Source organism: Colossoma macropomum, unplaced genomic scaffold (genome assembly GCF_904425465.1).
Source record: "Colossoma macropomum unplaced genomic scaffold, Colossoma_macropomum, whole genome shotgun sequence".
Classification (NCBI taxonomy): Eukaryota; Metazoa; Chordata; class Actinopteri; order Characiformes; family Serrasalmidae; genus Colossoma; species Colossoma macropomum.
In genome coordinates this window covers 1587969-1602914 of record NW_023494796.1, presented here as the reverse complement: position 1 = coordinate 1602914, position 14946 = coordinate 1587969, and the positions used below count along the sequence as shown (strand labels likewise).

General features: G+C 38.2%; 1 pseudogene; it reads left to right on the top strand.

Moving 5' to 3' along the window:
* Nucleotides 1-6635: 6635 nt before the first annotated feature.
* Nucleotides 6636-14946, top strand: part of LOC118817120 — a 55641-nt pseudogene continuing 47330 nt past the window's right edge.

Below are 14946 nucleotides of genomic sequence, written 5' to 3'. Positions count from 1 at the left end.
GTCCCTCTCTTTCTTTGTTTCCTTGTTTTCATCTGCCATGTGCTTTTGTTTTCTAGTCCATGTGCTTTTGTTTTCTAGTCCATGTGCTTTTGTTGTTGTTGTTTTAGCTCCTCCCCTGTTCTGCCACGTCTTCAGCCCACACTGTTTCTTGTTCTTAGCTCCACCCGTCATTGTCCTCAGCTGTCTCTTGTCCTGAGTGTTTGTGTATATATACTCCTTGTTCCAGTCTCGTCTTTGCTTGCCATTAAATGTGTGTATGTTGTGGATTGTTTCTACGTCAGTTGTAGCTTTGATGCAGTGTTATTGTCGTAGTTTCGCTCCTTTAGTTCCGAATCATTTCTAGTTTGTTTTCCTGTATATTTCTCCTGTTTTTGCCACGGACTCTAATAAAACCAACTCACACTTGCATCCTGCTTCATCTCCTGCTTACCCAACGTTACAGATACTCCCGAAGAAATTGTTATTCATTAATTAAAAATAGATATATCTTGAATATCTGGACAACTTACATATGTAAAGAAAGCAATTCCACTATAATAAGAAACAAAACTGGAGAAAAAGACCATCCTTGATGATCAGAAATCTTTTGGAAGTGCTGGGGTACAGAATAACAGAACTAATGTGCTTATGTCACCACCCTAAATAGAGGGACTTAGAGACCGCGGATGAAACACAAGTGCAGTTTCCTCGTAGAGGCTTTATCTTGAATGAATAATGATGTATAACATAAAACAAGACTTGTTTACACGCTTCTACATACTGTTCAATCTCTCCGTTGCATAATCCACACTTTCTTTTTAAACAAAAAAGCCTTATAACGTGCAGAATAAAGCCTGTCGATTACATCTCGCATATTTTGTAACTCTGATAACATTACTAAAATATACAAAAATATGCTGAAGATTTTCTAACTACATCAGTAAATGAACAGCTCTTGAAAGAAATTAGTTTCATGGACTATATCAATCTGCCATTATCGTTAATCTAGTCTGCCATGCACATAGTAATACAGTGAAATGGCGCCGCTGACCTCCTTAACTAACGATTTCCATCATTCAAACTACTAGAGAACTTACAACCTATTAGAATAAATGCATATAACGGAAACATAAATCTTTCATAGTTGACGGCAATTTCTGAGTGGTCATGGAACTCCATAAGCTCTGGTTTTTCCATTTGAGTTAGCTATCCTAATATCCTCACTAGACTTTTCTAGAAACGATTAACACCATTACTACATTAGCTTTTTTTTTTTTTACAAACAACATAACTATTTTTAGCTTAAGATGTCTTTACTATAACAATTTTGACTATATGGACCTGTATTTTCTTGGATTCCTACCTAAATAGAGGGAGTAAGAGAACACGGATGAAACACAAGTGCAGTTTCCTCATAGATGGCTTTATCTTAAATGAGGAAAAGCCCGTACTATGGCAGATCACCATAGTAAGGACTACTGGTAGATTTCCTATTTTAAAGAACAGCTAAGCTTTACGTCTTTCAATACTCTTGATCATGGATTAACCATGATTTTCCTACTTTTTACACGTGAAATCTCAAATGGCTCCAGAGTTATGAGTTTACCACCAATGAATTTTTTCTATGTATAAGCAACTGGGCAACAAAATGTACAACTAAAGTATTGCTCTATGTTACGTAAGTCCCACTATTTTAACTTGCCACACTTATGAAACATTTTAATAATGGATATGCAAATATTCTCAAAGCATTGAAAAGAAACTGATGTTCAATCATATCAAAGGCTTTATAGAAATCAAAATAAATAATTAGTACCTCATTTTGATCGAATATTACAGCTTACAGGTGGTGGATCATTCTCAGCACTGCAGTAACACTGACGGGGTGGTGGTGTGTTAGTGTGTGCTGTGCTGGTACGAGTGGATCAGACACAGCAGTGCTGCTGGAGTTTTTAAACACTGTGTCCACTCACTGTCCACTCTATTAGACACTCCTACCTTGTCAGTCCACCTTGTAGATGTAAAGTCAGAGACGATAGCTCATCTGCTGCTGCACAGTTTGTGTTGGTCATCCTCTAGTCCTTCATCAGTGGTCGCAGGACGCTGCCCACAGGACGCTGTTGGCTGGATATTTTTGGTTGGTGGACTATTCTCAGTCCAGCAGTGACACTGAGGTGTTTAAAAACTCCAGCAGCACTGCTGTGTCTGATCCACTCAGACCAGCACAACACACACTAACACACCACCACCACGTCAGCATTACTGCAGTGCTGAGAATGATCCAGCACCCAAATAGTACCTGCTCTGTGAGGGTCCATGAGGGTCCTGACCACTGAAGAACAGGGTAAAAGGGGGCTAACAAAGTATCAGAGAAACAGATGGACTACAGTCTGTAACTGTAGAACTACAAAGTGCACCTATATAGTAAGTGGAGCTGATAAAACTGGACAATGAGCGTAGAAACAAGGAGGTGGTCAGATTGGTGTACATTGGCCATTAATCCTGCCTGAAATCCATTATAATCTAAGGACTTTTTTTTAACAATTGGCATACATAAGAGATACAATCTTATAATCCACATTAAATAAAAGTCTGGATGGGACGTCAATTATCTAATAATAGATGATCTCTGTTAGGTTTAGGTAGTAACGTTATAATTCCCTGTTTCATAGAAGCACACATTTCTTTGTCTTTGCTTATTGTCTTCATCTGTAATAATGGCTTTTCAAGGATGTCTCGAAAAAAGATAAAATACTACTGAGAGGCGTCTCTGACTTGATATTTACATTTTCATGTGAACTGCAGCTGATATGTCACTTCTTATGAGCTCATCTTCACATACATGTGGTTGGTCTCAAATGTATCATGGTCCCAAATTTCATAAAGCATTCTCAGCTTTCAATGAAACTGTTAATGAAACTGGTTGGTTAGATTGGTTCAGAAGTTACTTATTACATAGAAATTAGTGTGTCTCATGGTCAAAATCTATCTCTGATCCACAGCTTCTTAAACAGAGTTCCTCAAGGGTCAATACTGGGACCTTTACTGTTTTTAATCTATGTGAATGACAACAACATTTTTAGTGGTTGGTATAGTGTAATGGATAACCCCTCTGCCTTCTGCACTATAGACTGGGGATCAAACCCATGCTTGGGTAAGCACTCTACACTATACCAATAAGAGTCCTTGGGCAAGACTCCTAACACTACCTTCACCTACCTGTGTAAAAATGTAAAACTAAGTCACTCCAGATAAAAGTGTCGGCCGAATGCCATAAATGATGCACCATCAAATGACATACTTGTTTGAACTGGTTTGATATAGCGGGACTGCAGACCCAATATATTCAAAATATATTTGAAACACAGATTTATACAGTTTGTCATAAAATTAACATATTTATCTTTTCAGCAAACATATCATTTATTTTAAGGAAAGAAAACATTTTGCTATTTATGATTCATTTTTTCGGAACAAAAAAACAGTTTTTTTGCATCTTCTAACCACTTAGATCTTGAACGGACCAAAGCACCTTTCACCATATTTACGTAGGTCTGATCTATTTCAACTTTTAACTTTGTCAAGATAATCACATCCTTAAAATGAAGTTATAATTAATATTATATTGTATAATTAAATAATTAAAGCTATAATTAATTTTTCCTTATACAGACGATTCTGTTTAGATGTTTTACTAATCTGAATAGCAGAAGATTTTTTTTGTTTTTGTTTTAAAAATCTAATTATCCAAATTTCAATTAAGGATAACTGATCATGTCTAAACAAAATGGGTTTGAATTTAGTCTAACTGACTCGTCTCAACAGGAGGCATTTTAGTGCTTTGTCTGGAACATCATTAAAATCCCCTCCAATTATCAAAAAGGCTGCTTTGGAAGCATGTGGCAAAAAAGAATGAATTATCGATCCCACTTTATATTAATTGTCTCTAATAACCGTGTAGTTACACATGAAAAACATATGCAACAACACTATAAATACTGATGATTTAGTCAGTGTTACAGGTGGATAACAGAAGTATAGCCTATGTAATTACACTTCAGTTTTGCCTCATGTAATTACACAAGTGTATCTTCTATGCAGGAACTTTCCTGTAGTGTAGTGTTAAAGTTACACTTTAAAATAAGTGGACAGTTCCTGTGTAGTTGCTATGTAGTTACTATGTACTATTCCAGTCTGGTTACAAATGTAATTACATTTGTGTTATTACCCTTGTGTAATTACATGAGAGAGAATAGGCTGTTACAACTATTAAGATACACTTGTGTAATTACATAAGGCAAAACTGAAGTTGATACACACATGTAATTACATATGGTGTACTTCTGTAATACATCTGTAACAGTGACTAAATCATTAGTAGCTACATTGTTGTTACATATGTTGTTCACATGTAACTACACAGTTATTAAAGACACTTAATATAAAGTGGGACCGAATTATTGAATGTGATGACAATAACAATCCACCTGCCTTCCTCTGAACTGACAGAATCCAATTTGTCACCTTTGAGTTTGTTTAGAAAAAGAGCAACAACAGCTGAATGGTGGGACACATGGGAAAAGAAACATATTGTTGTCGAGGATGTTAAACCACATGTTGAGTTCATTAACATGATAAAATCAACTAGTATCTGATGCAAGATTATTATTTTTGTGGTAACACTTTACTTGAAAGGTGTCTACGAAACACATTCATAACATCTAACGGAAATGTTTTAAACCATGTTCATGAATGTTTAAATCAACATTTATAAAGCATAAAAGTTTGTACATCATATTATTATGGACTACTACATCATTTTACTGAGAATATTTTTTAGAATAAAAAAACTGTAATATTTTGAGTAAAACAGCTCATGTCTGGAAAGCCATTATACAAATGACCTTGTTTTACTTTTTTGGTCATTAAGCACTTTGACACTTAGGCACAGTTTGCCTATACTTTCAACTTTCACACTCACAAGATTCTTTAACATTACTTATGCAAGTAATGTGGTGTCAGCGAAGACTTCTTCAGCATCTTCACATCATTGCTACTTAATAAACAACAGTACTCAATCTCTTTCCTAGAGATTTTAACTTTTTACATTCAAAGTCCACCATTTTAGAGACATGTGTTATTGAAACTGCATTTTTAGCAGTCTGTTGTTCCAATGTAGTAAAGCAACTGGAAGGGTGGTTAATGGCTGGAGCATATCTTTGATCAACACTTTCTCTGGCAAGGTTTCTTGGGAGCTAGGCTTTGAATCAATGTTTCAGAAAAGGGGGAGAGTGTAAGTTGTCAAACATATGAACGCTTTCCAGAGATAAAATCTTCTCCCTGCCTGTCCTCAGTTTTCTTTTTTGGCATCTTTTTTTCTTCACTTGCTTAATTTCTAAAGGAAAAACTTGCTTTATGTTGATAACTGTTCAGTTAGCCAGCAAGTAAATTAGCAAACAGTATAGCTTCAAAGAATGAAATGCTGAATACCTTAATTAAACTGTTGCTGTCCAAAGAAAAACAAGCACCTCCAAAATATTAAGTTTACAGGAGAGGGCAAAAACCCTCTTACATTTTAATGTAAGTTAATGTACAGAGTGTTTCTATTTGTCCAATCATCATGAAATTTCCACACACCATAAAGGACAGCTGGTGTGTTGAAATGATGTAGAAAAATAAAAACCAACAAAAATAGAGATACATAATTTTCTTTGGACAGTGATGATATAGTAACTGTGTGATTTATGATAATTCAGTCATTCCTTATGTAACAGGTCAGAACGAGTCAGATGTGTGTGGACTGTAAAAACTGAAGAGGCTTTACTAGTTTGAAGGAGTTCTGAATTTGTTACAAAACAGGTCAAGGTCAAGACCGAAACAATCCAAAACCAGAACATCATAGTCACATCAAGATCCAAGGGATCAGACAGAAAGGCAGAGTCGAAATAAACAGGCAAAAGGTCAAAAAACAGGAAAACAAACTAGAATGTAGACTGAAACGCTGAGTAGCTCATGTGTCAGAAGCAGGACCTTGCGATTTGCCTAAACTACAGCCTGGGCTTAAAACGCTAACTAAACAGATCACGTGATAAACAGAACAGGTGAGATTAATCAGTTGTCTCTTGAGGCTGATCATGGAGAGGTTGTGTATAGTGAAGTCAGAGTCATGGGATCATCCGAGGGATCATCGCTTGAGGGGCGTGTCTGTCTACAGTGCAGGACATGAATGAATGTGTCAATCATGAAGTAAACTTATATATATGGTGTATGTATGTAAATTTTCTTTATTGTACATAAGAAATAGTGATAGTTCAGCATCAGTGTCTGCTCAATGGACAATGTACTGCTTTTGTGCTTTCGCAAGATGTTACAGAAGCCCCCCTCTAACGTGCAGCTGCTGAGGCTTGGAAAGAAACACCAAAAGTGAGCAGATGTGAGAACTGGACATGAAACTAAAAGGGGACTGACAGGAAACCAGACAGAGAAAACAAACATGGACCTGGAAAAAAACTACAAAAACTACATACAAATCAGAAAATACTTAGGATAACATAGGAAATTCTAGAGTCACTTAGACCACAGGAAGGTCAGAAAACTCAGAGATCGGCTGATCGGGAAATTCAAAAACCAGTAGTTCAGGGAACATAGAAGTTGGCATGTCGGGGAACACAGAAGCTGGCAGGTCAGGGATCGTGGAAGCCAGCAGATCAGGGAACACAGAAGTCAACAAGTCAGGGAACCAGTTAGAAGATGGGGCAGCGAGAACAGAGAAGGAGACAGATGAACCTGCTGCGACATCCACAGAGACAGGCCGGTCTGCTGCAACATCCATGGTAGCAGGCAAGTCTGCAGTGATGCCCATGGAGACGGGCGGGCCTGCTGCAACATCTCAGGTAGCAGGATGGCCTGTATTGACATCCTCAGTGGCAGGAGGGTCCTGTATCGATGGCCTCAGCGGCAGGGGGTGCTGCAGTGACGTTCTCGGCAGCGGGGGGGCTTGCAGTGACCTCCTCAATGGCAGGGAGGTCTGAACTTCTTCAATTCGTCCCAGCAAACTTGGTGCATCCTTATTTAGGTCTTGCATTCTGTCACAAAGGAGGCATAGCGACTATATGCATGTGTGAGTTGCTATTATTACAAAAACAAAACTTAAAGTCCAAAAAACAATAACGAAGGTCCACAAAAGCAACAAATCCATAAAGTAACAAAAACAGAAACCAGGGAACAGAAACTAAGGAGCAGACAGAAAATGCAAGACAAAGACTGAACCAAACACTGGGGTGTAAATACACAGAGGGAAAACAAGGAACACATGGGAAAAACAAGAGGGTGGAGTTAGAGACTACAGACAGATGAACACAATTATGAGGGCGAGGACCAGGGAGGAGACCAAACCAAAATAACAACAAGCAGGAAGGCAAAAGTAAAACCATATGGCGCTCATTGGTTACTTGCTAAGATAGCTAGCTTGTTTTCTAGTGAGATGAAGCGAGCTAACTTTCCAGCTTGTGTGAATGAGTGATGCATTCTGACAACTAAAAGAATAAAAAGCTTAAGTCTGTATTGTAGTCTCATTGTAAGCTTCTATGCAACAGCAAACAGTGTGTCAGATAATCCAGAGGATGTGTTCAGTAGTTTCTTCATTTCCATAACAGCACAGAAATGCCCACCAGCAGCAAGCTGAAAGGTCAGGAAAAAGGTCTGGAAAAAGTACAAGTGGACTTGTATTGTTTGACCAGGAGTTCCATCCTTCCACTGACCACATTCCTTCTAAGGTCACTCAAGTACAACTGAGCCCACCACTGGGAGGGGACTACAGCAGATAGCAGAGAAAGAGAACCCAAAAAAGGAAAAGCAGACTTGCAATGCAATCAAAAACTCAAAGCCAGAATGCAGCTGCACGGCTTGTCTTCAATCTCCCCAAGTTCAGCCACGTCACCCCACTGCTTCCTGTAGCTGCACGCATCAGATTTAAAACCCTTATGCTTGCTTACAAAGCCAAAAATGGACCAGCCCCTCCCTACTTGATGGCTATGGTCAAATTTCGAACTGTACCATGAGCTCTTCGAGCTTCGCGCACAGCTCGACTTGACCCGCCATCCTTCAAGGCGCGCGGAAGGCAAGCATCAAGACTGCTCTCTGTGCTGGCACCCAGGTGGTGGAACGAACTCCCACTGGCTGTCCGAACAGCAGAGTCTCTCGCTGTCTTCAAACGCAGACTGAAGACACATCTGTTTATACAGCACTTAAATGAGCACTGAATTCACTATTGATTGTAAAGTATTGTACTGCACTTATGTATTGTATTGTATTGTATTGCACTGCTCTGTGTTTAACTCTGTTCCTTTTTCTCTAAGTGCCTATATAGCTTTCTGATTCTAGCAGTATCTGAGCTCAGGACTGACTTTCTCTCTAACCTATTGGTAACTAGCAAAGATACTTTCTCTGGATAGACAAAGCACTTTTTGTAAGTCGCTCTGGATAAGAGCGTCTGCTAAATGCTGTAAATGTATATGTAAAATGTAAAAACTCTCGCACAGTCAAGCGGACACACTCGTCTCATATAGATGTGCAGAGAAGCTGGATTGTGGATGATGGAGCTCCAGCCTCCAGCAGCCATGCTAACTGCCGTGATACTGATGCTCATCTGCTCCACAGCAGGTAGGACACATATGGAGGCAAAATAATTAAAATTTGGCTCGTAAAAAAAATGTTCACAAACAATTCCACAGCGTAAAGTTGTATATCACCTTCATTGTGCATATAAAAAAAAATTGTTTCCCAGTGTGTGAACTTGTGAAAGTTGTGTGAAAAAATACAGACATACAGTGGAGAAAGACTTTCAAAACCTGCTATAACTTTACTAAGACACCACACAAACCTACTGCAACCTTTACTACTGTACTACTTTACTACTGTACTATTGTAACTTGGACAAATGTGAAAAATAAATAAAGAAATAAATAAAAAAAAATGCTACTATAATACATTCATACAAGAAACAGATCTATCTTTAATACAGTTAATACAGTAATTGCTATACAGTTGGTGATCTAACATAGGCATGTCAAACTGGGGACCTTCCAGGCCAAAGTGCTGCGGAGATTAACATTTACCCTCATCTGACACCCTGAATCCAGTTATTGAAGGTCTTGCTAGTTGAAGAGCTGAATCAGGTGTGTTTAATGAGGCAGTGTGCTGAAGTCTGCAGTGTTTGGCCCACAGGGACTGGAACGTCACACATGATCTAACATGTAATGATATTAATGATGCATGTTGTTTGCCCTAAAATAAGGGGCTCATATCTGTGAATGAAGAAGGGGAGTGTCTAGAAGGGAACCTGGGGACATAGTACAGAAACATCCTAACTCTGAAAATCTCATCTGTTTAGTCGCCATGACAACTTAAGTTAAGGCTGAATTTAGGACAGCAGCGATTACAGAATAACACTTTCTAACTTCTTCATTAACTCCAGATAAGAAAACAGTATTACACAAACATCCTAAACTAGACTAAGTCTCCTAAATACTATCCTAACTTTAGGATTAACCCCAACAGTGTCCTAACTTTTGTTTAACCATCCATTTCTATTATTTTTAGGTAGCTGTGATGGGCAGCATAGCTCAGTATTAGCTTAATGATGTTGCATTTATTTTTCTTGCAAAATGGTGTTTGTCAGTCTAGGAGCTGATCTGTTCAGACTGATGTTGCATACAGATCACATTTAAAGGATATTGTGAACAGCCAAACAAAAACATCGGATTTGGTGAGAAAATCAGATTTGGGCCACTTTTACATGCTGTGTGAACATAGCCTTAGCTTCCATGTCGCAGAGTGGACGTGACGGAGTCACATGACTACACAGAAATGATTAACATAATAAAAAAAAAAAAACTAAATAACCGACGATTAGAGGTTCTGCATGTCGTTTTCGATTACTTTACGACTAATCGCCCAGCCTTAACTGGGGAGCAGTGATGCACTGATAAACAGAGCCAGCTCTGAATTAACCTGGTGTATCCAAAATCCCTTAAAACTTGTAGATTAGTCATGGAAAATGAGAACTGTGTGAGTTTTCCTTTTTATCAAGCAGCAAAGAAGCTGTAGTTTTACCTTTCCTGACTTTTGCCTCTGGAGCGGACCGTGGTCTGAACAGCCATTACAAGCTCCAGAGCCAGAGCGACTTTAAGTTTTGGGGTAACACCCACAACTTTGGCACATTTTCACTGACAAAGGAGGAGTTTATTGCAAGCAGTTCAGTAAGGAGGCCTTTAAGAAGAATGTTGGTGCTCTGCCCAGAACATAAACATTCACAGGTCACAAAGTTCTCACACAATGGAGCACATAACATCCTCCACACATGGTGAGTGGTGATTCTTCATACAGGAGTGGCCAACATGAAAAGAAAAGTGCAAGTGAGTGAGAGGGCATTTCACGCTACAGCTGCGGCTACAGCACCATGCAAACTACAGGTAAACACACTACAATTATCACAATGCAATGCATTCAGAACCTTAACCCTTTACATTCCCAACAGTAGCACAACATGTTTGATTTCATTTGCCTTCCTAGACATCGCACGTCCTGTGGTGTGACTACTGCGCATCCGCACATCGAGATGATGATGCTGAAACGATATTTCTTGCAGCCCTACTACAACCTTTAGTTTGGCAAGATATGCCTTGGTTGAATTTTAATCATTTTCTTTTAGTTATAAATATCTACTCTGACATACAGACCTAAAATCACTTGTAGCCATTTTAGAGCTGTGTGGCTTGTCTGACAAACATACTACAAACTTTAGGTTGGTAAGATGTAACCCTGTCTTAGAATTTCTTTAGAATTTTAATGATTTGTGATGATTTTATGAAAAGAAATACCTACTGTGACAATCCCATATGATGTGAATTTGCTTGACTTTGCTCATTACTTTAGAATAAATACATTAAGTAAAATGTAAGTACAATTGAATGTATTTTAAAATGTAATTGAGATATTGGGAGCTGGTTAGTACAACAAAGTTTGGTTCCCATGCATAGAGCTTTTCAAAACTACTAATAATACTGGGCCTCCACAAAGAGAGGTTTGGAAATGGCATACTGGCATACATAAAATCACAATGTTGATGTGCTAGTTATGGCAGTTATAGCAGGTTTTGGTTTTTCTCCACTGTATGTCTGTATTTTTCCACACAACTTTTAATCAAGGCTCAGCAAAGCATGATACAGTTCCACCAAGTTAGGCTGGTAACATTTTTCACAACTAGAATGTGTTATAGGGTTGGGAGAATGCGATCTGCAGGTCCACTACATGCACGTTTAGAATCCCGAAACTGCTAAAAAATATCCCTCTGTTAAAACTCAGGAACTTATTAAGGTTAGTTATTAATTTTCACACCATGTCTGCACTTCAGGAGGTTTCAAGTCTTTATAAGTAACACCGGCATGCTTCCTGTCTCTGTGAATGTTTTATGTTTTTAAACAGTACCCGCACTTTAGAGACGGTCCCTTACACTTTTCAGTGCCTGCTGCATTGATTCCCACTATTTTGATCAAATGTACTTGGTGAAATGGAAAGATCGGGTACTTTGATGAAATATAATGCTTTTAGTTTCTTCTCTGTTTCCGTTCGACTTAGAAAATGTAATTTCACACTTTTTAGGATATTGTTTAAAAACAAGAGCAAAGGTGAAACGCGAACATCTGCAGAATATCCAGTATCAACCTTTTCCGTGCTGGGTTACTGGCTATTAGACAAAACATCAGCCACAGTTTAGTTTAGAGTTTCAGCAACTGCTGAGTCTCACTGAACTGTGAATATCAGCTTCATGTCTGGAGTTAAAATCAAGATAAGGATTAAAGCTGTAAGAAAAAGGGTGTGTTTTTTAGCTTAGTTGACCAAAAAATCATGTTTTTATCCTTATTCTAATATTTTAACAGTAATATAGTCATTTTTCACTTCATGAAAAGGGCATATTAGATATTACTATATTACTCAGGAATGACTGCATAGGAAGCAAAGCCTATTAGGTACATTTACAGAAAAGTGTTTCCATATATTTGCATCACTAAGTGTAATTGTAACTTGACAGAACTGGCTTTGAAGGACACAGAATAGTATTTAGATCTTGAAGGGAAATTCATTTTTTTTTCAGGTTTTTGCATAATTTAACTGACAAATTACAAAGAAAAGATTCCCAGTGTTTTCAGTGACCAACTTAATTGTATTTTGTAAATATAAACAAACATAGAATTTGATGCTTGCAAAACACTCATCACCTCTCCTTTTAGTTATACTTTACAGTGGAATTCTTGCCCATTCTTGCTTGACACCAGACTTCAGCTGCTCAACAGTCTGTGGTCTTCATTGTCTGGTTCCCCTCCTCATGATGCTCCATACATTTTCAATAGGAGACAGATCTGGACTGCAGGCAGGCCAGACAAGCACAGGCACTCTGTGTTTACAAAGCCGTACAGTTGTAGCACATGCGGAATGAGGCTTGGCACTGTCTTGCTGAAATAACCATGGACTGAGATTTCTCTGGATTCTCTGAATCGTTTCACAATATTATGTAAGGTAGACGGTGAAAGGCCTAAATTCTTTATTGAGTTGCGAAATGTTCTTATTGAAATGTCTGACAATTCTTTCATTAAGTTTGGCACAAACATGACCTACTTAGCCTTTGGTGGGTGAGCCTTTGGTGACACCCTCACTAGTTACAACATTCATAAGTGATTCATAGCATTTTAAGGAGCTGTTAATGTACCATATAGTAAAGTGACATGCAAAGCAACATTCATAAGTGATCCATAGCATTTTTACAGACCATGTGTATAAATAGTGATAGTGATTTACAATTAAATATCTACAATTATTTTCCCTACCTTTGCAGCAAGACCCAATGACTGTGAAAAGGAGTCAATAAACACCACAAGTAGGAAGGTCCTTTTTTTTTATTGGCAAGACCAGAACAGGCACTTAAACATGCTGCTCAAACTCAAATCAGGAAACTACAAACTCTTCTGAACATGGAACTGCAAAATACAGATGTGTTCAATAAAATCTTCAACTCTTTTCTAAAACAAAAAATAAAACACACCACCTCATGTGGCCGTTACTTAAGGGGTCCTGCCTTCACTTTGCTCCTTTTCTTCTTAGACTGAAATTATTTTAAATTCTCTGAAAAACAAAACAAAAATATGAAGAAAATAAACAAAACGACACAAGTCACTGCAAGAGTCTGAAGATATCATGATACTGGCACTGCTGCTGGCTGTCTGTCCTCTTCTGGCTATACAAAGATCAAACAGGAGCAGTCAGATGTGTGGAACTCTACACGTACAGGATCAGCCTATTTATACTGGAAGCGCATGAACGTTATGTTAGTGGGCTAGACAGACTGTCATAGCAGAGGTATGATATATAACTAGCAGTACAGCAGTAAAATTAGCTACTTTGCTTATGATCAGCAACTGTAGCCAAGAAACTTTGCTAACTAGCTAGCAGGCTAACGCTACCTTACATTAGCTATTAAAATGTACAAGCTAATGTTAACCTCACCTAATTAGCTAAATTACATGATTCAGTTAAGCCCCAAAGATTAATAGACTTTATGCGGCTCTTGTTAACAACGTTGTTTTTTTTTTTTTCGAACTTAAATAACTGATACTGATTTAACTTAGCTTGCTGTTTTGTAACTGTGCCAGTCGAGCTGAAGTAGTTAGTGGCCCTAAATGAGCATTACTTATGACGCACAGCTGTGCGATGCGGAGTGATACGTTAAACAAGCTAGTCCCAAATGCAAGGTCCACTTAAAACACTCGCTAACGTTTGGCTAGTGACCTGGTCTATACCAGGGGTCGGCGAAGTGTCAACAAACATCATTTTACTATCCTGGCTGTAATGTGTCTCAGTATGTGCTGATGTGGTAGTATAGGCTGAAAGTATATAAACGAAAGACTTACTTTGCTCTGCTTTAACCTTTAGCTCAGCTATAGCTTTAGTTTAGCTTCAGTTATGGCCGCATGTCTCGCATCTCCACCACGAAACTTTGCCGAAAAGTAAAATAATCTTGTAAAAAAGTAAAGTAATTCTTGGAAAATGTCTCTCAAAGTTTGTTTTTTACAAGGCTGAAGTCGCTTCTCGTTCGCCAGCTTCTTGTTCGAATTTACCCGTTCCACCTTAAATGGCGCCTGAGGTGCCAGAATGTAACTGCTGCAGCATTTAAGGTGGAACGAGTAAATTCGAAAAACAAGCTGGCGAACAAGAAGCTGATTTCAGCCTCGCGACTTTTCAGTATTTGATAGTTTCTCGTTACAGATTAAATATATCGGGAAACCAACTGGAGTGATAATGAATTCATATAAGTCCATTCGTATCCAAATTACCGATGTTTGTCTTAAATCTTTCCCTTCGCTTTTTTGTTAGCTAACTTACTAGCTAGCTGGGCAAGACTGTTGACTGTCCTGATGTGATCAGAAGTCTGCAGGCCTGCAGGGTTAAAGGGTAAATTAGCAGATATAGGCTATATTAACTCCAGTGTTTAAGACCATTTATAGTTGAAACTGTGTTGAACGATCAGCAGAGCTTTATTTTACTGTAAAGGAGGATTATTTTATTTTTGCCTATTTTGCAGTTCCATGTTCAGAAGAGTTTGTAGGTTCCTGATTTGAGTTTGAGCAGCATGTTTAAGTGCCTGTTCTGGTCTTGCCAATAAAAAAAGGGACCTTCCTACTTGTGGTGTTTACTGACTCCTTTTCACAGTCATTGGGTCTTGCTGCAAAGGTAGGGAACATAATTGTAGATATTTAATTGTAAACCACTATCACTATTTATACACATGGTCTGTAAACATCTCTTAAAAATGCTATGAATCACTTATGAATGTTGTCTTGTATGTCACTTTACTATATGGACAGTGAATTACTCATAAATATGCTATGAACAGTCAATCAACTTAAAGTCTCA